Here is a 27,881-nt window from a genome sequence, read left to right as displayed (position 1 = left end):
CTCATGCCTCAGCCTCTTAAGTAGCTGGGATTATAGGCACCCAACACCACACCCAGCTAATTTTGTTTTTATTTTTAGTAGAGATGGGGTTTTACCGTGTTGGCCAGGCTGGTCTCAAACTCCTGACCTCAGGCGATCTGGCTGCCTCAGTCTCCCAAAGTGCTGGGATTACAAGCGTGAGCCACTGCACCCAGCCCATGAATAATTTTAATATTGACTATATGTTGGAATCATTGTATTACGGATATATTATTTAAATAAAATAAAATGCATTATTAAAGTTAATTTCATGTTTCTTCCTACTTTCATAATGTGGCCCTAAAGAATTTGAAATGCTGTATATGGCTCACATTTTATTTCTATTAGGCAGCACTGAGCTAAAATATTGTGTCAGAAGACTGCCAGAATGTGGTTCCCACACTCCTGAGGATCCTGGGCCTATGAGTTAAATCACAGGGAGACGGTGGTACAGATTCCAGTAAAAGCCATCACAGACAGAGATGTCATCCAGTATCACCATTATTTTAAAGCACTAAAAAGAATACCTAACAACACAAAAGTAGAACTGGTACAATCCCAGAATAAAAGAGAGTCTTTCCATTGAATAAATTGTCTCCCAAGAACAACTTTATATATGGTTCTTATTTTGCCCATTTCAATATAGTCCAGGGAGTCCTTTGATATGGAGCAGTACTTGGGAAAACTGCCTTACAGATCTCTAGTCCCTCCCTCTGAGTATGCAGGTGAGGAAACTGAGGCACCAAGAGATACAGTGACTCTCCCAAGATCACACAGGACCTGAACCCAAGGAATAGACTTCACATTAAATGTAATAAGTGGTTTGAGAGGGAAGCCTGACTGAATTCTGGGTAACGACATACTTTAGGACTGAAGGCGATGGTGAGCATTGGTCATTCAACTTTCAATTATACAAGCAGTAGGAATATGATGCTGCTAAAGTAGCCACCATTATACCTAGTTTCTTGAATTCATATTTTAGAAGGATAACACTAACAGCCTTATCGTTACAAAGTGCAAATCTCTTCTTGCAATTCTTTTCTTATAATCTTTCAATTGCGTGTTTCTGCATACATGATGCATTGGAAACATTTTAGCCTGGTTTGCAAATACTGCTGTTTGAAGTCAGGCTGACTTGCATTGTAATATTGACTCTACCACTTGCTAGCTAAGGGATCTCTAGCCAGCTACTTAACACCTCAAAGCCCAAGTCTCCTTTGTCAAGTGGAGTTGCAAATCATGTTGACCTCATAGACATTTGGGAAGGATTAACAGAAGTAATGCTTAAACAGCTCTCAGCATCTTGATTACAGTTAGGTGAAAGTCTAACTGAAGGTTGTCGTTGTTGTTATTGTCATAACTTGCCTCCTACCCACTCTGCCCCTCATTTCCTGTCACTCCTTAGATATGCCATGAATCCAAGAGTTAACAAGCACTCCAAATTTCCTGTTTCCTGGACACTCCAGGTTTTTACACGTTATTTTCTCTGTCTATAAAGACTACTTGTCTTTTAGGATTTAGCCCAATTCTCTAATTAAATTCTGTTGAAGTATTTTCAATGAAATTCTTTCCAGATATTGACAAAATGATCCTAAACTTAGGCCAAAAGAATTCACATGTAAGCACAGCCAATAAAAGTGGGGAAAAAAAAGTGTAAGAAGGAGGAAATTGGCCCTACCATATGAAGAGGCACTGTAAATCTACATTTGGAATGGGAGAGGAAGAGGTAAAAAAAACAAAACTACAACATTTGAAACATGGTGATATTGTAAGACTAGAATACAAAGCCCAGAAAAAAACTAGACAGGTAGGTAGAGATTTAGGTATAGATATGGATATATAGGTGTGGACATAAGTTTTGTTGTAGGTATAGATATAAACGTAGGTATAAATATACATAGATATTGATATGGTTTGGCTCTGTGTCCCCACCCAAATCTCTTGTCAAATTGTAATCCCCATATGTCAGGGGAGGGAGCTGGTGGGAGGTGAAGGTGGATCATGGGGTGGATTTCTCCTGTGCTGTTATTGTGATAGCAAGTGAATTCTCACAAGATCTGATGGTTTTAAAGTGTGACACTTCCCACTTCGCCCTCTCTCTCTCTTTCTCCAACATGTGATGAAGGTTCTTGCTTCCCCTTTGCCTTACACCATGATTATAAGTTTCCTGAGGCCTCCCCAGCCATGCAGAACTGTGAGTCAATTAAACCTCTTTTCTTTGTAAATTACCCAGTCTCAGGTAGTTCCTTATAGCAGTGTGAGAATGGACTAATACAGATACAGATAATTAATGCATGTAAAGTCTGAAGGCCTCAGTGGTGTAACGTTATCTAATCACAATCCAGTGAGGTCATTAGGGGACTTTGCTCCATTCTGTCAAATGGGGCACACATTCCCTCCATCTAGTGGCTCTCTATCCTGCTAGATCCTCAAAATTGTCTGCTGGATACTCAACATCCATCCACCAAATGAAGATAGAGAGATAAATACAGACTAGGCCAGGGGTTAACGAGCTTTTTCAGTAACAAGCCAGAGGATAGATATTTTTGTGATTCAAAGAACAATGTATGCCCTGATAAATTTTGCAGACCTCACATAGCTCAGACTGTCCTGAACGTTTTCTTTTCTCAATTCGTATGTGCCAAGGTGGGAAAGAGACAGAGATTTGCTTAACATATGGCATTGTCTCTCCTATAATACAGGACATGAATTTGACATATGCCATCAGATTACTCAACATACGAGTATGAAGAAAATTGGCTGTTTGAGAAAAAAAATGGAATCTCACCTCATGCCACAAACTAATTAAAGATGAATTCAATAATCAAATGGAAAAAAAGCAAAACTATTTTTAGAAGATAAAAATTGATTTGTACATTTCTTTGGTCACTAAATATGGAAGGATGGTCTAGGTGTGAGTGCAGTTGACAAAATAACAAAATAGTTGATGCTATATTTGTGAACATAATTTTCTGCCGTCTGAAAGATAAAAAATATAAAGAATGAAATTAAAAGGCAAGCAACAAAGAGGAAGAAAATATTTGTCAGAAATAGGACAAAACTAATATAGAGCTCAAACTAATAAGAAAAGTACCAAAATGCTGGTTACAAAAATGGGAATAAAGACTTTTGAATAGATAATTTATAAAAAAGTAAATAAAAATATTTTACAACCTCAGAAATTATCAAAATATATACATTTAAGGATATAATATAATTCTATCGTCTCTCTCCTAATAAAAGAGATTTTTAAAAAAATGTTTAGCCAGCACGTGCCTCACACCTGTAATCCCAGCTACTTAGGATGAGGTGGGAAGATCACTTGAGGCCAAAAGTTTGAGACCAGCCTAGGCAATATAGCAAGATCTCATCTCAAAAAGAAATAAAAATATTGGCTGGGTGCAGTGGCTCATGACTGTAATCATTGCAGTCTGGGAAACTGATGGTAGAAGGATCACTTGAGTCCAGGAGTTCAAGACCAGCATGAGCAGCATAAGGAGACCCCATCTCTACAAAAAATAGAAAAAAATGGAGAGGCATAGTGGCAAGCACCTGTGGTCCCAGCTGCTCAGAAGGCTGAGGAGGGAGGATTGCTTGAGTCCAGGAGATCAAGGCTGCAGTTAGCCAGGATCCTGCCACTGCACTGCTGTCTGGGTGACAGAACAAGACCCTGTCATTTAAAAAAATGTTTAATGTTGGCATAATTCAGTAAGAAAATTTCATGTCCTACTGATTAAAATATAAATTTGTAAAAACCTCCTGTAAAGCTTTTGCAGTAGGCACAAAGAACTTTAAAAATATTTTGACTCACCATTCTCACTTGGACTCAATCTGAAAGAAATAATCACAAATGTACATCTACTGTATATGCTAACGTATTTAACATATTTCCAGACAGGACTACATTTGGCTGCATGTAACAGAAACCCTACTGTACTGAATTAACCAAAAGGAGTTGGAGGTGGGGGGGGTATTTTTCTCATGCAGGAAAAAGCCAGGCATTTGAAAGCCCCAAGCCGATACAGATGTTTGAGAAAATCACCAAGGTAGCTTCTTGCCCTGCCTTTTTTAGGCTGATTTTTGTCTTCATAGTCTCAAGTTCCAGGCAGGAAAAAGGGAGAAATTTGAGAGACAAAAGACTCATCCTTGGGAAGTTTTATCTTTTTTATTGATAAAATTATCTTGTCTAGATAAAATTATCTAGGAATTTCTGGCTCTATTTGGCCCAAATATGGTACTTGGTCCTTCCTATCTTTTAAGGAGGCTAGGGCAGAGAATATGTAAAACATTGGAACTGCAAATGAAATTTGGGTGTTCTGTTAGTCAAAATAAATGTAACAGTGGATATTAGATGGGCAACTCCAAGGGTTGGGCAAACACAAAGATGCACTGCCAAGATCACCTTCCAAGGAAGGACTTGCTATCTTCCTCTTGGAATGGGGTCCATGGACACCTCCACCCATGAGGTCACAGCTCAGGGGCTGCACAACTATAGAGAGTCATTTCATCCAATGTCCCCTTCTCCCTAGAACATCCTGTGTCTGATGCCTGAGAAAGACAAGGATATAAAAACGCAACCATCTATATCCCACATGAGACAATTCTGATCTGCAATGCTTCTTGCAGAACTCTCAGCCAGGTTGTGAAAGGATTTGTAGGGATTGGATTGCAGTTTGGCTTCTTTCTCTGCCCAATCTTGCTTCTTCCCTCTTCTTTTTACTGATGTGAATCTCTAGTAAATAAATATCTTCATCCCAAATTCCACCTCAGCATCTGTTTCTGGAGAACTCAATCTGCAACAACAAAGTATTGTTTATAATAGTGTCGGGACTAAGGGAAAACTTTCCCATTGCCCTGTGGGGGTTTGCTGAAAATTTCAGATAAGAGGCAGATTAATAGGCGAAAAGGCATACAATTTTATTTGATCATAGTTTTACATCTGTGGGGGCTGTGTTGTGGGCATAAGAAAGGTAGTCAATGTATGTGGGAAGCAGCTGGTCTCAGTAAACCTGGAAGTGAGTCAACAATGTTGACCAAAACTAGATCTATGCAAAAGATATTGGTCATGATGAAGCCTAGCCTCTTGGACATACAAGAGATGAAGAAGGTGGAACCCAATCCACTGACCCTCGACTCCTTAGGCAAAGCCCCCTGCCCAACCAGCATACCCCAGCCTTAAGGGTTGTTGGTAACACCAAACCCTCTTCCCCTGAGGGATGGTCAACACCACCATCAGCTCTCAAGATCACAGACTCTGAGCCACGGTGATGACAGTTACTCACACCCCAATGCCCAAGACCCACAGGATCATAGTCTTCACATTCACCAGATTCCCACATGGCTCACATTCTCATGAAACTGTGAGAGGTACAGACACATCCTTGTTAAATACAAACATTCTCATCTGCTGGTCCACTGTATAGAAACCTAACTTTGGATTTGTGTCTCTGCATCCCACCCCATTTCTTTCCATCTTGTACTATACAGGTAGGGGTAAGCGCACGCGCACGGGCGTGTGTGTGTGTGTGTGTGTGTGCGCGCACGCGCGTGCGTGTGTGTGTGTGTGTGTGTGTGTACGAGTGTGTGGGGTGTAGGAGCTGAGGGAATCCCCTGAAGTTTCACTGGAAAAATCAACTCACAAAAGACAGATTAATTGGAGAAAAGGCACACAAATTTATTTAATGTGTACAAATGGGAGCCTTCAGAATGAAGGCCCAAAGATACAAAGGAAATTAATCATTTTTATTCTTAGGTTCAACAAAGCATGAACAGCGTGTAAAAATAGGGTTGGACTAAAAAGACCTGTTCTAAGACTGAGTAGGGAAACACAGCAAGGCCTGTCTGTCTAGATTCTTCTTGGCCTATCTGAGCAGCGTTCCTTCCTTATGGGTGTAGGGCAAGACCCTCTCTGGAATGTGGGTCAAACAAGGTATGTCAGGGAATTTCGTTATAGCCAGTTTTTACACAGATAAGGTAAAAGGAAATTTAGAGTGATATTTTTAGATTTTTATGGCTGGCTTTAAGGAAAAGCAGTTACGGTTTCTATGATCCGCCTTGGGGAAGACGGATTCTAGTTTCTATGGCTAGCCTCAAGGGAGAGTGTGACTGAGAGACAGAAGGGCAGGAGACAGTCAGAGAAACTTTTGCTTCTGAGGTCTTCATTTTGGGGTATTGTCTTCTGAGTCCCAACGATAGTAAATACACAGCAAAAGAAAAATAGTAATAATTTATAGTATAATGAACTATTATGGCCATTGAAATGGGAATTTACATGAAATTTTAATAACAAAATATACATGACATAATATTTAGTTTAAAAAAGATAGAAATTGTGGCATATCTATATAATAGAATACTATGTAGCAATAAATGCTAAAGGAGTAATAATACATGTTACAACATGGATGAAGTTCAAAAACAGTTTATTTGGTGAAAGAAGGCAAACACAGAAGACTATAATTCCATTTATATGAAATGTCCAGAAAAACAAATATATAGAGACAGGAAGGAGTTGTCTGGGGCTTAGGGTGGGAACAGGACTTTACTGTAAATAGGCATAAGGGTTCTTATTAGGTGTTGAAAACCTGAATTTTGATGATGGCTACATAACTTGTCAAATTTACTAAAAGTCATTTTAAATGGGTGAATTTTATAATATGCAAATTTTAACTTAATAAAGTTGTTAAAGATTCCAAAGTAATGACACTTAGAAAAAGTCACAATTTAAATATATATACTCCTCCACTATACACCCAACTAGTTGACTTTTATCTCTATCTATCTGTCTATATGTGTACCAATCTGTTAATAGTGGCTATCACTTCATTTTTTAGTTATGGGTGATTTTTATTCTTAGATCTTTTAATATCCACATTTTCTACATTGAGCATTTATTACTTAAAGCAGTAAACTTACAAACTTGAAAAAAGAAAGCCAAAACGAAACAAAATCTTTTTAAAAGGATGAAGTGCTGCCAGGCACAGTGGCTTACGCCTATAATCCCAGCACTTTGGGAGGCTGAGGCAGGTGGATCACTTGAGGTCAGGAGTTTGAGACCAGCCTGACCAACATGGTGAAACCCTGTCTCTAATAAAAATACAAAAATTAGCCAGATGTGATGGCACACACCTGTAGTTCCAGCTACTCAGGAGGCTGAGGCAGGAGAATTGCTTGAACCAAGGAGGCAGAGGTTGCAGTGAGCCAACATCATGTTACTGTACTCTAGCCTGAGACCCTGTCTCAGAAAAAAGAAAAAGATGACATGCAATTCCTTCTCTGTAGATCATCTCCTGCCCTTCCAGAGTAGCTGGAACTTAGTCTTCAACTCCTGCAAGCACATGTCAAATCACTGAGTACTTGCTTGTGAAAGATAAAATTTTCAATTGAGTGGTTGTTTAGATGAATCAAGTCTACTGTGTGTGTTTATGTGTCTGTACACATGATATTTAATTGAATAATGAGAGAAGATCCAAATCCAAAGAGGAGGACCAGAGACCTTTGCTTCCAGATACAAGAGGTACGGTGTTTATTTGGGATGTTATTCATTTTTTTTTAAGTTAAATTCTCACTGTTTTGCCCAGGCTAGAGTGCAGCAGCACAATCATACCTCACTGCAGCCTTGACCTCCTGAGCTCAAGTGATCCTCCCATCTTAGCCTCCCAACTAGCTGGGACTACAGGTGCATGCCACACTCAGCTAATTTTTAATTTTTTTGTAGAGACAGGGCTCACTGTATTGCCAGGCTGATATCAAACTCCTGGCCTGAAGCGACTCTCCTGCCTTAGCTTCCCAAAGTGCTGGGATTACAGGTGTGAGCCACCATGCCAGGCCAGATGTTAATGATTCTGTCATTAAGAGTTGATAGAAATGTTTGAAGTGACACTTTTTGTTTCTAGCGAATCAGGTCTGAGTTCATCCATGCATTCTTTCAGAGGATTGACCTTTCAAGGGTTGAAGTGAGAGCTCTCACATAAAGTATTAGAGATTTCACTTGAGATCAAGGAAGAGAAAATGGCTACAATTGAACACAGTATGCCAAAGTTGACTAAAGGCTAATTACTGTTAAACTAGTCTATTAAGTTCAGTTAAAGCTATATTCTCCTTCTAGTGTCACGAATCACTCTCATTATTTTAGGACTGTGTGTTTAATCAACTTCTACCCAATGCCCCAGATTTGACACTCTGCCTATGGACTGCTCTCTTACCAGAAGAGGTAATCTGACATTCAGATTTGTCCATATATCACTTCTAAGATGCTGGTTAGAAAAGCACTTTCAAAATATTGTTATATGAGAAGTTAGCAATTTTGCTTCCAAAAATAAGTTGTATTTTAATATATTTTAAAATATTAATGTTCAGGGAAAAGGTGGTGAGAGTACAGCATAGAACATTACATGAACACTGCAATTTTTCTTTTCTGATATCCTGGTCTCCATTGAACTTTTTCAATTCCTTGAAAATTTATTGCTAATTCACTGCTAATTCTTTTAAATGTGAGTTTATTATTATTATTCTCACTGAGGTATGACTAATTTGGAGTCAAATTATATTTATTTTAATGAGCTGTCTTTTTTAATGCGTTTTGTGTTGCTGGTGCTCTTGTGTTACACAAATGAAAAAGAAAATTTTTATTTTTACATCTCTTAAACACTTTGCAGCAATTAAATGATTACAAATAGCTGAACAATAAATTCTTCCCACAAGCAGAAAAAAGAAAAAGTGCTTTGCCAGGGAACATTCTAATTAGTTTTCAATTATCTTTAAAAAAAAAAAAAAAGGGAAAAGAAAAGAAATTAGGTCAACCTTTCTGACAATCAACTCAGGTTATTGTCCTCTGAGGTTCATTTTGAAATAAAGTTTAATTTTCTATGCACATTTAGTATAAGAATATTATAAACTCATTATCTTTAAAAAGTTCAATTGCACTCCCATCACAGAAATATAACCAATATTAACATTTTTTTTAACATAGGGTCTCACTGTGTTGCTCAGACTGGTCTTGAACTCCTGGACTCAAGTGATCCTCCCACCTCCATATCCCAAAGTGCTGGAATTACAGGCATGAGCCCCGTGCCCAGCCAGTATTAGTATTTTGATGTAGCTTCTCACAGAATGTTTTCAGTATAGACACAAACAAAAAAAATAGTATTTGTTTTTACACAAAGGTTTATTCAACAAATGTTTATTGAGTGTTTATTAAGTGCCAGTGTTATTTCTACTGGATGGCACCATATTTGCTATACTGCCAGCTCAACATCCACTATCATTTGAATATCCTTTCATGTCAATAAATTTGGATGTAGTATATCATTTTAATGACTGCATAATTACAAGTGATTGTACTCTCCAAGGTGATGACAGCAATCTTTCCATTCACCCCCCCATACTTTCTGAATCTCACCTTGCCCCACCAAGAGGTAGAATCTATGGCTTCTTACCTTGAACATGGGTGAAGTTTTATGACTGCCTCGGTCCAGCAGTGACACCACGTGATTTCCAAGAGAGATTGTAAAAGGTAATATGACTCCTGCCTAGCTCTCTCTTAGAACATTCACCCTTGGAACCCAGCCAGCATGTTGTGATGGAGCCCAAGCCACACAGAGAATCTGTGTACAGACGTTCCAGCTGACAGCTCCCACTGAGGTCTCAGGCAATAGCCAGCATCAACTGTCAGCCATGCAATGAGTGAGTCTCCAAATGACTGCAGCCTCTAGCTTTTGAGCCACAGCAGCTGATGCCAAATAGGGCAGAGGTGGCGGTATCCACTGAGCCCTTCCAAAATCACAGACTTGTGAGCAAAATACAGTTGGCTTACTTTAAGCCACTAAGTATCCAGATGTCTTGTTATGCAGTAGTAGATAACAGGAATAGCAATAGGCCTTTGAATGATCATATCACAATTTTTGTAACCAATTCCTTAATTTTGGACATTTATATTGTCACAAAGTGTTTTGATGTTGCTGTTGTTGCTTTTTAATACAAACATCACATATATATATATATATATATATATATATATATATACATCTGTGAATACAATAGTGTGTGTGTGGTATTATTATTATATTATTATTATTGAGACAGGGTCTGGCTCTGTCACCCAGGCTGAAGTGCAGTGGCACAATCTCAGCTCACTGCAACCTCTACCCCCCAGGCTCAAGCCATCCTCCCACTTCAGTCTGCTGAGTACAGGCTGAGCCACCACACCCAGTGAATTTTTTTATTTTTATTTTTGGTAGTGATGGGGTTTCACCATGTTGCTTAGGCTGGTCTTGAACTGCTGAGCTCAGGCAATCGGCTCACCTCAGCCTCCCAAAGTGCTGGGATTATAGATGCGAGCCACCATGCCTGGCTGCCTTATTTCCTCAATATTTCCCAGAAGTAGAACCACAGGCCAAAGGATATGAATATTTTAAGGGAATTTGATGTGAGCTTTGGGCAGTCCAATTTAATGTAGTTTAGCATCTGACAAATATGTATGCCTCAAAAATAGTTAAACCTAAAATGCGATGGCAAAATCAATCATTACAAATTCCATGACTGAAAAGGAAAGATCACTGAGTATAGAAAAAAAAAAAGCCAACTGGTAATTCTATCAAAAAAGAAAGTTCGGGTTTTAAGTTAAAGATAATACATTCAAACATTTAAATTTTTAAAAAGTGATTATGCAATCATGAATTTCGAGGGTGAACGCCTTACTGAAGTCTGCTGCCATATTTGTCAAATATAATCCCCAGATGGTTCCCACATACCCTTGGTCACTAATATACCCCTCTTCATGGTAAGATAACTTTATCTGATGAAGTTTAACTTCAGGAACTTAAAGATAAGTATCTTCAAGCCTAGGCATTTCTCTTGAGCTTTCTGAAGGCTAAATAATTCTACTGCAGTCTGAAGACCTTGTCCTGAGTAGGGTTTTACCTCTGAGTCAGTGTTGTCAGATGAGCAGATACAGTGGCTTAACTGGTTGTGGAGGATAGAAAGAGCTGAGTTGTCATGTGACCATAGCTGATGGAATTGTTGCTTTAAAATGCAGAGACAACTTTCAAGGTAATGCTTTTGCATTAAGTGCTGCAAAGTGCCATGGTTATTCTAAATCTTTAATAATTACATATGTGTATTACCTGTCACCTTCCCAACAAAAAAATACTAATAATACTAATATCTGAGGTTTGTATAGTAGTAGTTCACAAGGTGCTTTCACATTTGTTTTCATTGTTTCATTTAATCTTCATAACAAAACCAAGGGGTCAGCATTACTTTCATCACTTTGTAAGTGAAGAAAGCAAGTTCAAGAAAGCTAAGTAATGAGGCAGAGACAGACAGGACTCAAGACCTTTTAAAGTAGAAACCACGGAAATCTATCCCATCCTTTTCAGTTTGTCTCTTTACTTATGCTAAAGCTCATTACACAGCATAGGGGTCAACAGATTTTTTGTGGAAAGGGCCAGAGAGTAAACATTTTCAGCTCTGTGGACCAAGTGGTTGAATACTGCAACTACTCAACATTGCCACTGTCGAATAAACACAGCCATGAACAATATGCAAATGAATGGGCATGGCTGTGTTCTAATAAACCTTTATTTATAATAACAGGCAAAGGATTGATTTGTCCCTCATGTCATAGTTTGCCCATCCCTGACATAAGGGAGTGAGTAAACACACAGAAATCTCATATCTATTTCTGCCCTTTTAATCACGTTCCTTCTCTTCCCCTATAAAAAAGCTATCTTTATTCAATGCTTACTGATCCTTCTACAGTTCCTGTTTTTGCAAATACAAGCCTATGCATATATAGACTTTTCATCCCCCCACTGCAGCTCTCTTATTCCCTCAGCCCCATGCCCTCTTTGGCACTTTGTTTTCATTGCCTGGCATCTGTCCATATTAGTACATAGAGCTCTGACACTCCTTCCTGCCATTGTGTAGTACTTCTCTATATAGATATGCCACAGATTAGTCAATCTACTGCTGCATATTTGTGTGGTTTCCTTGTATTGCTTGAAAATACGGCATTCGTTGCTTTTCCTGGTGATTGTGTAGAATAGGTGCCTAGAAATGGGATTGCTGGGAGGAAGGGTCCATGTATCTATACTGTTAAATTGCCAAATCTCTCCCTGACCACCCCAGATTGGTGGTAGTATGTTATCCTCCCAGCAGCAACCTATGAACGTGCCCATTTCCCCAGAACCTTATCAATGGTGTATGAGCCAAACCTTTGGATTTAGTCCACTCTGACAGGCAAGAAATGATACTTTGGTGTAGTTTTCATTTACATTGATTTTATTGCAAGTGAGAACACCTTTCCATGTGTTTGAAGACCAATTATATGTCTCCTTTTGTTTCATAACCTTTGCCCGTTTTTCTTTTGGGTGGTATGTTTTTCTCTTTTCCAAGTTTAGGCACTCATTAAACATGAAGGAGATGGGCCCTCTGTCCCAGTTCCTCATTTCTTTTGACTTGATTTATGCTGTTTTATTTTGCCATGCAAAAGTTTTTTTAAAATTTTTATGTAGATAGATGTATTGATCATAGAGAAATATAAGTGTAGGTATAGATACAGACATAAATATGTTCTAGATTTTGTTACTCTCCTCGTACTGGGCATCTGAGATGAAAGTAGGTGAAAAGGATAGAGGTGCTGGTGCGAGTTAGAAAGATGTCAGAGCTTTTATTTACAAGTAAGTTTATATCCAAAGTTCAAATGGATTATCCAGGTATTATTTTAAATGTTAAGACCGGTGGCAGGTACTGGTACAGAGAACAACTGAGAACAGAGCAAAATGACCAAGGAAAAGGAGGAAAGGGAAACTATTTTATATCAAGAAAATTATGATGCTAAACGAGTTCTAGTAAAGCTGAAACTCATTATATAGATACTTTAAATATTTTTGCAATTGCTTACATATAATTTTGTTGTAAAATGTCTTAAATTGCATATAACAAAGACATTAGTATCACTGAGCTAGTGTTTAGTAGTGCTCCTTTTGAAGGTTATTATTCTGCTACCAGGTTACAAACTTTTTAGAATATTGAGTTCTGTGCTTTTGTTTGGTTTTGTCTGAATTCTCTGCCTAGTACATTCATCTCATCCTACTCCCATTACTCCAGCAAAGGGGAATCAGAAAACTGAAGTTAAGAAAGACAGATAAGTTATAGCATTTGCTATGCACCTCAGACACATTTTTGCTATTGAGATGGCATTGTCACCAAGCAGAGGCATTTTTTTTTTTTTTTCTGGAGAAAGGCAGGACAGGGGTCTGGGGTAGGGGGTGCGGCCAGAACTGTGATGTCACAGATTGCATTGTCTCTTGGGAAACTCATCCATCAAACCGTCACCTCTGATTCTATGCAGGGTCACTACGGAAAGAGGCAGCATGCCCCAGTTTAGGTATTCTGAAGTGTTAGTATGTAGTGGAGCTGGTGGTGTGAAGCCGATTCATTTTGTTTCAAAGGCCCAAATGGCATGCTGCCTAACACAGGCAGCAGTATCTCCTTAGAAATAATGACTCCAAGGCAAACAGCCCTCATTGCAAAATGTAGAGGTCTGCCATCTGCTTGTCTCCACTGTGATTTATTCATTTCAGGGTTTTAAATGACGTAATAAAAAGGTAAGTCTTCTTTTTAAAAACCAGAGGGAAAGGGGGAATTCCAGATTGATTATAAGCATATCTGGAATATATGTAAGATATTTGTCTTAAGTTAGAAGAGGATTTGAATTTATAAAGTGTGAATTTTCAAATGCAAGTGTGAATCCTGTCCTGGGAAGATAAGGTAAAATTCATATGTTAAAAAAAGGAGGTCATGCCTTCAACTTAGCAATTTTATTTGGTATTTTTAAAACATGATTTTCTTAAAAAAATGAATTTTCATACAGACAGTGATTTTCCAGATGTTTGATAGTACATATCGATCACTTTTTTGTATTTGATAGTCCACCTTTTCTTGATATTTTCAATCTATTTTCAGTTTTGGATGAGTTAAAACCAAGCAGCTGCTATAAATTGTCAAGGGCTCTTAAAATGAGGTGCCAGATAGATTTGGGAAGCGTCTAGCTTATTTCTGCATAACTCGTTTGGAATTACTCTGTTCTGGGAGGGAGTATAAAGAGGCATAAGACTCAGATGAAGTTTGAAGCTGAGGCGTCCCCTCTCCCATCCCTGAGGGATAGTGACCAGGGTTTGGAGATATAGGAAGAAGCAAATGCACACCTCCGTGCCTCGCCATGACCTGTCATATTCCAGTCGATGAGGAGTCCAGAGGGCTGGGATCCATGCCTCAGAGGATTCGCCTGGCAGGAATGAATGCCAGCAAGCACCCCTCCTTCCATCCCCTCCCCTCCTCACTCCCCAGGAGAGGCGCTTCTGCAGAAGTCATTTGGTGTGTGTGCTGGTTTTCCTTGTGAGAGGATTAGAGAATAGGGGAGTGCTTTGTGAGAAAAATCCTGGGAGAGGTTGCTGGGGAGAGACCAAACAGAGGGAAGGAAGACTTCAGCATTCAGAGTCCCCTCAGTCAAGTGAGTCTGAGACCCAGTTGCCTGGCCTAGAGCAGCTGGGGGGTTGTTTCCTTTCGTCCACGCTAAGAGAAACTGGTAAGGCTCACTTTGTTCTCTACTGCTCTGGGATGCTACTGTAATTGCTTTATTGAAGCGCAGGGGTCAGAAGGGAGGGAAGTTGGTTAGCGACTCTGGGGACATCTTGCATTGTCTCTGTCTGGTGTATGAGGACGGTGCTGTTTCAGGCACAAAGGGCTGGTAGCCATAGAACAATTTTACTTTTCCCAAACTTGGTTAGCATCACTTCTGAGCAACTGACTTAAACAAAACGCATGCCCACGCAGAAGCTATACCCCGTAGAGGAATTCACCTATATATCGGACACTCGGATCTTTAAAGCATTTCTATCTAAATTTGATTAGTTTGTGGGGTACAACTTCAGGAGAGTGAGAGAAAAACCGGGTCCTTCTGGAAATTTTTCAATTGTCTGTTTCCTGTGAGAGTGTATTTTTGCCGTTGTATCACCTGTTTTGTAACAAGAGCTGTTGAGTCCTAAGCCACTGTTCATAAACCGAGTAGTCCCAAGCACAAGTTCGAGACAGTGTGAAAGAAGGGGAGAGTGTTCACACTCAAGTGAGGAAAATGGAATTTGAAGAACTTTATATTCTCTATCTGTATTCAGAGGTGTTCTAATTGGGAGGAATAAATGAGGAACTGCCCTAGAGTCAGAAAGAATAGGTACATGTTTCCTTCAACATTTCCAAAGAATCAGCTCATGCACACAGGCTTCTTGGGTAAATGTTGCTTCTTACTCCTAATTTCCATTCTATTATTTCTAGAGCTGACTTTCATACTTGTGTGAAGATACATATAGAATACATTATTTATATTACTTATGTATTTAAAATTTATATGTGTACACACACACACATATAAATATATCATTTTATCATATCCTGGCAAACTTGAGCCTGAAGAGTTTAGAAATATATTGATTCAGTCTGAGGCAAATCATCCCTTAAGCAAGCTACAAAAGTCCTTCTGAGAGGTGTGTTTGGAGTTGGGGGCTGTGTGGAGAAGAGAGAAGTGGCAGACAGCTCTTGTTTCTGTGATGGACAAGTCCAGAGCCTTTCCTCGTAGCTGAGAACCAAATTCCTAAAATCCCTGCCCTCCCCTCCCCCACCCCCAAGACAGGGTGGTATTCTTTGTTGTTGTTTTGGCCCTGAGAAAATTTGAGCGCTGCCTAATTTAGGGTGCTCTCTGCATTTTTTCCTCCTCATTAAAATAAAACTAGAAGCTTTGCTAAATGCAAAGTTCTGATGATGGATGTTTCGTTTCTAAACTTAACATACGCCAATACACTTATTATCATTTTGGTTGAATCTGCCCATCATGAAAACACTCATCAAGTAAAATGATTCAACATGAATTACTCAAGTCTGCAAGTGTTACTTCAATTTACTCAATTCTGCAGTCTTAAGATGACGTGATTATTAGAATATTCAAAAATTGAAAATGCATGCCATTTATTTCATAATAACAACCAGGTTATTTAAACTATAGGTTATAAACTATCAGTTACAACTATTGGTTATAAACTAAATACAGTTTCTTTGCATGCACATTGATATAAAAGCCTGAAAAATATATGCTTTTTCTTTTAAAATGAAATAATTATTTGTCTGAGATATCCTTTGCCAAAAAAATGAAAGTCAATTCCCTTTCAATTTCACTTTTTTGTTCTTTTCTCAACTGAAAATGCTAATTCAACCAAACGGTATTATCTTTGCATTTAGGAATTGTTTATGGAATGCTGGCAGTCAATCTGGGAGTCCTGAGTGTGAGATAACAGTTAATCAATTTATCTGTGAACTGTGAAGTTTTCAGGTGTTGATCAACATTATTCATTATTCTCTGCCCCATGCTCATTCTGGTTATAAAGACTATTTACCTTCATAATTATATTTGAACCTGAGAACACTGAGTTTATTAGGATTGATTTTCTTTCCAGGTTGATCTTCTGAAATACTTTGGCCATTTTTCACTATTGCCTTATGAGGTTTTCATTCATCTGGCAAATATTTATTGAGTGCTTGGGTGTCACTAATATGGCTCACATTTTCCATTAGAGATGAAAGCTATGTTTTGTGGAGTTCATAGCAAAGGTAGCCAAGGCTAGAAGAGAAAGACCAACTTGTGCTGTTCTAACAATTGTTTGCCAGCTCACGTGGTTCAATTGTGAATGGTTTCAGCAACAGGGAAAAACTCTAACTGTTCTGAATTATTGATACATTAATATATATTACTGGCTACTTGGAACCTGTGAGCTGAGTTAATCAATAATCCTCTCACATCACACAATACCCTCTGTGTGTTATTCTCATCACCGGGCATTTAAATAATTCAAAAGAAAGGTTTCTCGTGAATTAACCTTGTCATTGCACAAATTAGGAAAATATAGAACAAAACATTCCAGCAACCTTAATTTTTAGAGCTTATAAATTAGTGTTCCTTCTCATTTTTTTCCTTGATATGTTAGTTTTTTTATGCTAGTTGATTTTTGTTAAATGTTTTGATATATCATAATAATACACATAATTTGCAATAATATCAATAAGAAAAAGGAATCATGGGAAAGAAATGAACATGTCTTGAATCCACTGCATACCAGACACTGCCCTGGCCCCTTTACAAGCATGTTATCATTCACTCTTCTCAACAATACTGCAAAATAGGTATTATTGTGCCCATTTTAAAGATGAGGGAATGAAGGATCAGAGAATTTAAGAATAAAATCATGCCACACTACTAAGGTAGCAAACCCAAATCTGTTGCCTGCTCCACAAAAGCACTTTTTAGCACACTTCTATATTGCTCTCTTACCATCCCTGTCTTCCTTCCCAGATCTCGTATCAACTGAGAACTCCCTACAGCTTACATTAATGCTTCCAGAGAATCTCCCTTGACAGCTTCTGCCTGTTCCCTGTCTTCCTTTATGAGCAGAGAATCAACATATATAACTATGGATTGGACAGGCACTGTACATATTTACATTTAAAAATGGTGTTTGAAACATCAAGGTAGAAACATCATATTAGGTTAAAATACAGAATACAGTATTTTAGATTTGCCCAGTTAAGAGAAATGACAAACTTGGTTTAGTTTGGTTTCTGGCCATGCCTGCCCTGTTTTCCACCAAGTATCCAGTAGGGAGCCCCGGTCTGCATGTACACTGTGACATATTTGTTTATATAGAGATCTGCTAGTATAAAGATCTTGTTTCTATTCCCACTCAGCCTCACTTTCTGCCCTCAGCAGATGAGCAGAAGTGGTAGAAAAATGCATCCCTTACCCCCATCTGAAGCTACTGGTTAAAGGAAAGCAAATCATAGCACATCATTAATAAAAAAGAATTATAAAGATATCAGCGCATTAGTCTGGTACTCTCATAGTATAGTCATTCATTTACTGCAAACAAAATTATTTAGTCAGCATTATTTATCCAATTGCCTTGTGTATTGGTTTCCAATGGCTACTGTAACAAATTATCACAAATTATTAAAAAGTTAAACAACACAGCCAGGTGCAGTGGCTTATGCCTGTAATCCCAGCACATTGGGAGGCTGAGGCAGGAGGATCACTTGAGCCTAGGAGTTCAAGACCACTCTGGGAAACATAGAGAAATGCCACCACTACAAAAAATAAAAATAAGTTAACTGGGCACGGTAGCACATGCCTGTGGTCCCAACTACTTGGGAGGCTGAAGAGGGAGGATCCCTTGAGGCCAGGAGTTTGAGGCTGCAGTGTGCTATAATCACGCCATTGCACTCCAGCCTGCACATCTCAAAAAAATAAAAATAAAAATAAACAATATACATTGATTTTATTACATTCCTGGAGGTCAGAAGCACAAAATGGATCTAAGATCAAGGTGTTAGCAGGGCTGCATTCCTTCTGAAGGCTCTAGGGGAGAATCTGTTCCCTGCTTTTCCAACTTCAAGAGGCCTATGACATTCCTTGGCTCATGGTGCTGCATGTCTCTGACTCTGCTTCGTTCATCACATTGCCTTCTCTGACTCTTCTGCCTCCCTCGTTGCACTATAAGGATCTGTGCAATTACACTGGGCCCACCAGGTGACCCCATGAAAATCTTCATATCTGCCATACTTAGATCTAACCATATTGAAGGATGGCAAAGGATATGGTTAAACATCCTTAACTACATCTGCAAGGTCCCTTTTGCTGTGTAACATAACACATGCAAAAGTTTGGGAGATTAGAATATGGACATTTTGGTTGGGGCATTGTTCTGACTACCACATCTTCTTTCAAATTTATTTATTTCTTTATTTATTTTTTGAGATGGTTTATCTCTGTCACCCAGGCTGGCACAAACATGGCTCACTGTAACCTCGACTTCCTGTGCTCAAGTGATCCTCCCACCTCAGCCTCCTCAGTAGCTGGGACTATAGGCATGCACCACCGCACTCAGCTTTTTGTATTTTTTGTAGAGGTAAGGTTTCACCATGTTGCCTAGGCTTGTCTGTAACTCCTGGACTCAAGCAATCCACCTGCCACAGCCTCCCAAAGGGTTAGGGTTATAGGTGTGAGCCACCATGCCCGGACACAAATTTCTTTATATTGACTTGATATGTATTTATTACATGATCTTATAGGCAGTAGGGAGCCATAGAAAGACTTCAAGTGGAGAGATGAAATGAAAATGATCAGGTTTCCATATTAGAAAGCTCACTGAGAGAGCCCTATGGAGATGGAGGCCCAACTAGGCTGCCTATTGGAATGCAGGAAAGAGAGGTTGAGAACATGACTTCTGATAGAATCTACAGAGAAAAGGAAAAGAAGTTTGAGAAACACTAAGGATAGTGCATTGGGAGGACAGCTGAGAGGAAGAAGTTTGTGACTTGGATATCTCAGGTAGATTATGGGGAGGTAGAGAAGATGGGTGACTCTGAGAAGATGTGTGTATGCTGCACTAGGACCTGGGGATACAACACTGGCCAGAAATACCTTTTCTTCTAAGTATCTAAAAGCCCATCTGTGAAGACACCAGTAATAATAATAGAAATAACTCATATTCATTGAGTGCTTTAGCTTCTTCCAAGCACACTACATTTAATTTTGACACCAACCGTCTTTGGTAGACACTAGTAACATTATCATCCCAGTTTTCTGATAAAGAAATTGAAGCAAGGAGAGGTTATGTGATTTGCCCAACGTCATGCAATTTGTAAGGAGAGAGAAGGGAGTTGAAGTCAAGTCTGGCTCCAGAATCCATGGTTTTAATTCTTAAACTCTACTGCCTTGCTTAACAACCAATTATAATTTTATGAGATATTTAGTATGAGAGCTAGCTGTACATTTCATGGGGGTGGGAGTGAACCACAGGGTTAGCAGTTACTGCTATCAAGATGAACTGGGAATTTTTCTGAGGAAAATTCCTGTAGACTCCTGGTCATCAGTAGGGTGTGATCCATGACAAAATAAAACATTTATATAGAGCATTAGCCTGGACATCAGGGCAAAATTGGAGAAAGTTCTTATTTCCCTGCTCTCTAAGAATTTATAATCACACTGAGAAAACCGTATTGCAATCATAAAAAATAGATGACCAAAAATTAAATGGTTCCAACGCCCTCTGGATAAATATGAAGTGAGAGCATAGTTCTTTTCTAAAAGAGAGTGGGAAAGAACAAGGCAATAATAAGGTCAAGGCAATAAGAAGGGATGCAGAGGCACTGTGTACATTAATTGAATGACTCAATGTGCTCTGCACTTGCATTGTCCCAATTAACCCTTCCAACAACACTGGAAAATAATGGTAGAGTGAAATTTGAACCCCAAGTTCTCTTACTCTGCTATGTGTGTATTTAAAGAATGTTGGGACAGAACTCCCTTTAGATAAAATTTTTAAATGCTGTAGGAATCCTAAAATAATGCTTACATTTTGTAAGGTCTTGATACCTTGATGTAGTTGTTCTTCATTATCATTATCATTGACCAGTTGTTGGGTGTAGCTGCCCCGGGTGTGTGAAGATTTCAGTATCACTCAATATAGGTGGGTCTTTAAAAGAAAATCATGCCAAGAAAGATATATATAAACCTATTTTTTTTACATTCTCCTTTTATCTTCTTTAATGTTCTGCATCTTTGTAGACGCTGTAATATGGAATTACAGACCATTTATGGGCTTTAAAAAGCACTATAGTAATCATTAGGTAATAAATTTCTTACCAGTAGATATTACTGAAAGGAATGTGGTTTTTATTCTTTTATAGCCAGATCACCAGAAGATATGAGACCTTGCCACTTGTTTGCTTTTAATTTATATAACAGAAAGACTTATACTTGATTAACCTTTCTACTAGACATGTATTTAACAATCAATTATTTGGTATCTACTACATGAAAGGCACACATTGTATTCCATTTGTTCTTTGCAGTTCTTGTTAGGAAAGACCCTCTTTATAGTGGAAGGAGAGTGTCAGAGAATGACACAGCCAGACTTGAACTCTTGTCTTCTGTCTCAGCCCAGAAGACTTACTCCCATGTCTTTTAACCTACTTAGCTAAGATAGATATTCAAAGTCACTGAGGAAGGACTCCATATTTCTTCATTTGAAACAGCAAACTATTCTTGTGTCAGTTTGCTGAGAATGATGCAAACTGACACAAGAACAGAAAATCAAACACCGCATGTTCTCACTCATAGGCGGGTGTTGAACAATGAGAACACATGGACACAGGGAGGGGAGCATCACACACTGGGGTCTGTAGGGGGGAAATAGGGGAGGGACAGCAGGGAGTGGGGAGTTGGGGAGAGATAGCATGGGGAGAAATGCCAGATATAGGTGATGGGGAGGAAGGCAGCACATCACACTGCCATGTGTGTACCTATGCAACAGTCTTGCATGTTCTTCACATGTACACCAAAACCTAAAATGCAATTAAAAAAAAAAAGAAAGAAAAAGGATGAAACAGCAAACTAGGAGAGTTTGGTTATATCCCCATGACCAAAGGTAGGTATATTTTGGGACAATTATCTTTGTGGTAAAACCAATATTGCTATTTATCAATATAATCTGCAGCTTGCCTTAAAGATAGAGAGGGGATTTCAAAGTCCATTCATTGAAAAGATTACTCTCTGGGCTTGTATAATTTGCTTCAAAGTGAGACTTGCAAAAAACATATGAGATTTATCTCACAGCTCACTACCCAATGCCCGAAAGACTTAACATTCAAGGTGACATCTTCCCAGGCTTACACAGTGCTTACCTGTGTGTTGGTGAAACACTTACTGTGAACCTTCTAAATGTTCTCACCCCAATCTGACTTCACCCTATACTCATGACAAGAAGGGAACAAAGCTAGAATTATTATACCAGAGTACCTGACCCGGGGTTCAATGCTGAGAGTGGGTCACAATTAGTTTTAGTAGAAAATAACATATAATTACTGACAGGTGCCTTGGGGCATGGGAAAATAGCATTTAAAATAATGTTTTTAGTGATATATTGCCTACAGGATGACATCATGCAAGCTTAATGGCAATGCTTGAAGGTGAGAACTGACTATTGTATTGAAAAGGAAAGTTTGTTTAGATTTATTCATCCACCATCAGGGAATCATTAGTATGTGTTATATTTCTAAGACTAACGAAACAAGAAACTAAAATCTACTATTGAAACCTAAATAAATACAGTTATCAATATTCTAATAAGATCTGAAAAGACTAAAAGCATAAGCCCTTAATGAAAATTTATTTTATTCAATGACTTTCCAACACAAAGGTTAGATAGCCTTACATTAAAGCAATACTGTATTATTCTTCCTTATAGTTCTGTACCACAAGGAAAAAATTAATGCTTTATTTTTGCTAATTCACAAATTTGTTAAACTCATCAGCAAATTTAATTTCTGTATACATTTGTAACTTCAAATGTAGAGAGGCATGAAGCTACTGCAAACACAAGCTTGCTCACAAAATTTTATTCGATATCTATTGCCTTGCCATATAACAACAAGCGCAAACATTCTAACACTTCTAAGAAAAAGGAAATCATCCGTCTTTTTAAATTATGTGAACTTTACCTTATTTGTAAAGCACTATATAGACCAAAGAAAAGTGTGGGAAACTGTAACACAATTGGAACATAATAGGCATTTAAGCCTTATATTTTCATAGCGAAACTGTCTTAAAATAAAAATGATATGCAAATAGAACTTGTTTATCCAAATGTGGGCAGAAGGGCTGTAAAGATACCAGTATGTATTAGAATGACATGAATAATTTATTTTATAATGTAAAACCTAATAAAGATTTAATGATCACCCATAAGCCTTTAAAATTATGTGAGTAATAGCATTATGGCAGGCAAATATAGGCAGCTATTACAGCTCTACCCAAAACTTTGTTTATAACTCTTTGTATGTTACTTTTTGGAAAGGGTGGGTCACAGAATGATGTAATAAATGGTTGCAAAGAAGTTTCTGTCCCAAGATGCCTGTTCAGTAAATTCTAGAGCTCAAGCTGCTTTTCTCTAAAACCATGCAATACACGCCCTTGCTTTGGGACTGGACTAACCATTTTCTGATTTATAAATTTAATGATTTCAATATTATGGAGTAACTTGAGTGAAGAAAAATTATTTTAAGGGCTTACTTTCCTACAACTATTGTTGCCCTGTTGCTTTTAACTCCATTTGAATGCATGCTATGGAGTAGTTGAGTTAAATCCATGGCATCTTGGTTATTCTTCATGGATGAGTTCCAGTTCTTTGGGTGATACAACTAAAAGCTCACAAGATGCTGTGTATCGTCAATGAAACAATTAGTCTTTGAGCTTTGGGGAAATTACTCAAGCAGCAAATGAATCATTGAGATTCTGGTCCCCCTTCACAAATGCTAGGTCTCTGAAAAGACTCCCCCACACACATCCCTGTTCCTGGTGCTCTTATTAAAGGTGTAAAATTTCATAAACCTTTAGTAAGACATTATGAATTATCTTTTTGTGCAATACAACTGGTATTTTTTTCCGGACATGTATTTCCATAATTAAACATCCTAAAATACAAATCCCATTATTATTTGTTATGTCTAGTCAGTAATTAGACCTCAGCTGGTAGGGCAATTTCAGAACAGAGTTTACCAATTTACATACTAATCCAGCAGAGTCTGCTGGGACATGATTAGCATAGATTCAGTCAACATCTTAATTAGCCCTAATCCCAGCATGCACTCCGAAGTGCCTTTACCCTACCCCCACTCATGCGAGTCTTGTTTAGCTAACTATTTTCCTTCAACAAATTCCACCCCTTCCAAACATAATTTCCAGTGCTCTTTTTCACAGAGGAGATGGTTACATCTCAAAGTGGTATGCCAGTGAGGACATTTTGTGTAAAGCCAGGGAAATGTGAGACATTGGGCCAGGCAAGTGGTGCATACACAAGTCTGAAGCAAAATCAAGGTACCAGAATTTGTCCTTCTAGAATGTTAAGAGTATACCCACTCCCTGTCCCACCCCCAACTCTTGGTAGCAAGGTCTGTAAACCATCTGAAATCTGTAAGAATTTTACCTATTTTGTAAAAAGAATATACCTTATTCCTGTCCACAATCAGGAGCCTATTTCATCTTTACCAGCTTTCATGTCAGGAAATTCCTTATACCTAACTGAAATCCCGCAAATTGCACATTTAAGCCCCCTGCCTTTCTGTCCATCCATAGTGGAAATGGAGAACAGGTGGCCATCTATGAAAAGCTTGTCTTATAGCTGAGGACCGTAATTAAATTATCTCCTTTACCTTCTCTTCTTCAGGTTGGATTTTTCTAGCTCCTGGACTTTCCTCTGAGTTCCCTTTTCTTCACCTCTTTGATCTTTGTAGTTTGCCTCTGAACTCCTTCCAAGTTCCCCATACCCCCTTTAATTGTGCTCAGAACTAGGCCGAGTATCTTTGAAATCATTTGAATGGCCAGATTTCCTCAGGATAAATACCAACACTTGAGTGTGCCTCCATATCCAATTTACTTCTAGAATCAGTGCCTGCTGTTAGTTAGCTGGATTCTTCTTCCATTTTTCAAAAAGTCATTTGATACTTCTATTTGTGTGCTCTTGCATAACCTAGAGGGGATTTCTTCTATTTGCTTTTTTCTTTTTTTGCAGTTTATCAAGGGCATTTTGAGTTTCAATTTCTATTTGGAAAGCTATAAACTATCAGTATCTCCTGCTAAGGTTTGAAGTCATTTGTAAATTCAGTTTGAGCATTACCAATAAATTATTGCACAATCCTAGGGGAAAGACCTCAATAGGGACTGAGAAGATCCCAGGAGATTATCACTTGCTAACACCTTCATCCCAGGATTCATCTCTCTGTTTTCCCTGTTCTCTGCCACTCTTTCCCACTTTGACATTTGTCTTGTGACATAGTTTGTCCCTATTTCACTCCTTTTTCTCTATCTTTTTTTTTAATCTTTACTTATTCTTTATCTCTCATCATCTCTTCCATTTTCACTCAACACCTTCCAGCTATCCCCTGCTTGAGATTGTTCCCTAGTCAGAAAATGTGTCTGGTCATAGGAGGAGAGACAATGGAATAAGAGAAACATCCCAAACAATTTTCCTTTTTGGCTTTGTACTGACCTATCTGAAATCAGGTCATGTGGGTCACAGAAAAAAGCAAGTCAAAAATACTGACTGATGGATATAATAAAACATCAGGGTGAAGAAGTAAAGATGGCTACTTGGCCAGGTGCGGTGGCTCATACCTATAATCCTAGCACTTTGGGAGGCCGAGGTGGGTGGATCACTTCCGCGCAGGAGTTTGAGACCAGGCCGAGCAACATGGCGAGACCTTGTCTCTACAAAAAATACGAAAATTAGCTGGCTGTGGTGGTGTGTGCCTGTAGTCCCATCTACTCCGGAGACTGAGGTGGGAGGATTGCTTGAGCCTGGGAAATCAAGGCTGCAGTGTGCCGTGATCGCACCACTACACTCCAGTCTGGGCAACAAAGCAAGACTCTATGTCAAAAAAAAAAAAAAATAGGTAGGATGGCTACTTGAGCCTACTAGTGACAGGTGAGGAACCTTTGCAGCCCCTTTTAGCTCAAGACCTTTCTGGCCACACAAAAAGAGCTAGTCAGAGTGTTGCTAGGTTCATATGTAAAAGAACCAGCTGGATTCACCTCCAGACTCTAGCTTGACTTGTCAGGGGCCAAGCATGTGTTTTGAATTCCAGAAGGTGTCCCAGCTTGCCTTAAAAGCCAGGGTCTGTATCGATCGCCCTCTAGAGGCTTAAGAATTCTTAAGATTATGAAAGGTTTACTCATATACCTTTGGAGATTTTTTAAAATATTTGTACATCTGTGGCCAAGAAGCACGGGGGAGGGCTTTGACCTCGATGTCTTCATAGCCAAAAATATCTCTTGCTATTAAGAACTACAAAAACAGTTCAAATAGCTCATATTGTTGCACTACTTCTTCAGGGGCTATGGATGGAAGATAAATGCCAAGGATATTGGGAGTCTCTGTTCGACTGGTTGGTTGATTTTGTTAGTTTTTTATTGTTGTATGGCCACTTGAATTGTGTGTGTGTGTATTTGATGCAACTTAAACTTTTAAATTTCCTCACCAATAGATACCGTATATTCTAGATGTTTAATTAATATGCATATCTTAATCTGCTTGTTTCCCGTTCTAATTCCTGATGGCCTTTCTGAAATCATGTGGGACAAATATACTCTCCCACCTTTTACCCAGCCAGATCCAGAAGTGTGTGTGAGAAAGGACTTTGAAGTTTAGTTTAGTAACTGCCAGGAGCCATTACAGTGGCTTTATCAGGTCAAGTTAAGAAAGGGATTATTAACAGAAGTGAAAAATGGTGCAGCCACTTTGGAAATGGTTTGGCAGTTCCTCAAAAAGTTAAACATAGGGTTATCATATGATCTAACAAGCATACTTCTAGGTATATGCCCAAGAGAAATGAAAACGCATGTTCACACGACAACATGTATATGAACGTAATAGCAGCATTATTTATAATAGCCAAAAAGTGGAAACAGCCCAAATATTTATCAATGGATCAATGGATAAATAAAATGTAGCATATCGCCGGGCACGGTTTCTCACGCTTGTAATCCCAGCACTTTGGGAGGCCAAGGCGGGTGGATCACTTTAGATCGAGAGTTTGAAACCAGCCTGAACAACATGGTGAAACCCTGTATCTACTAAAAATACACAAAAAATAGCTGGGCATGGTGGTACATGCCTGTAATCCTAGCTACTTGGGAAGAGAATTGCTTGAACCCGGGAGGTGAAAGTTGCAGTGAGCCACGATCACACCACTGCACTCCAGCCTGAGTGACAGAGTGAGATTGTGTCTCAAAAAAAAAATGTATTCAGCTACTGATACATGCTACATCATACTTAGTGAAAGAAGGCAGTTACAGAGGATCACATACTGTAGGATTCCATTTATACGAAATGTCCAGAATAGGCAAATCCATAGAGCTAGAAAGTCAATTAGTGGTTACAAGTGGCTAGAGGTGAAGGGTAGGCGGAAAGGGAGTGACTGCTAATGAGCACAAAGTTTCTTTTATTGGGGGGTGAAGCTGTTCTAAAACTAGACTGTGGTGATGGTTGCAGGACACTGGGAGTATATTTTAAAACATTAAATTGTACACATTATATGGGTAAATTGTGTGGTATGTGAATTGTATCTCAACTAAAGTTTTTAAAAAAAAAAAAAAAGGAAAAGAGAAAGGGGTTATGATACAGAGCCAAGTGTTCCTAGGTCACTCACAAAATGCTTTTAATTGTTACAGTTTAAAAACAACTAACTCCTATTATCATTTTAATAAAACTCTCACTCCAACTGGCACTATTTCAGATATTATACAAGACAGTGTAGACAGTGTATTTTACAGTTTTAAGTTTAGAGATTGTGGGCCAGAATGAAGTACTCTGAGCAAGGATGTGGAATCTGGATTTTAATCCCCAAACTCACCATTCGTGTGCGTGTAAGACTAAGCTAAAGCTGGACCTCTTTGCAATTTAGCTGCCCATTTTCTCAATAGAATAATAATAATGCCCTCTAGCAAGCTCATAGAATTATGTTAGAATAAAATTAGATGTGTGCTATGATGGCCTTTTAAAGAAAGCCATGGGAATGTAAGAATTATTGCACGATCAGCAGTATATATTATAAATATCAAACCTATGTATATTGAATATGTTAATATTGAGCTTGAATTAGGAGATTCCTATGGTCCTGTTGATCCTAACATTGTATGAGTACACACCCATCCTCCCTACACACTCATATACACTCCACAGATACACAATCACACCCAAATGAAA

General features: G+C 38.6%; 1 protein-coding gene across 3 annotated transcripts in view; it reads left to right on the top strand.

Annotated features, from left to right (window-relative positions):
* MID1 (midline 1) overlaps window positions 1–27,881 on the top strand; it is a 371,641-nt gene that overhangs the window by 126,109 nt on the left and 217,651 nt on the right. The window contains exon 1 of one of the 3 annotated variants that reach the window (XM_037731852.1): window positions 13,361–13,628. The exons of 1 other annotated variant lie outside the window; for it this stretch is intronic. The gene's annotated coding sequence lies outside the window, so the exon portion shown is untranslated. Of the gene's footprint in view, window positions 1–13,360; window positions 13,629–14,398; window positions 14,609–27,881 lie in introns of those variants that run through there. One more of the 3 variants, XM_037731853.1, reaches the window with a different exon arrangement.

This window comes from Cebus imitator, unplaced genomic scaffold (genome assembly GCF_001604975.1).
Source record: "Cebus imitator isolate Cc_AM_T3 unplaced genomic scaffold, Cebus_imitator-1.0 Scaffold426, whole genome shotgun sequence".
In the NCBI taxonomy this organism is placed as follows: Eukaryota; Metazoa; Chordata; class Mammalia; order Primates; family Cebidae; genus Cebus; species Cebus imitator.
The sequence above is the reverse complement of the archived record's forward strand: the minus strand, read 5'-3'. Positions and strand labels throughout refer to the sequence as shown.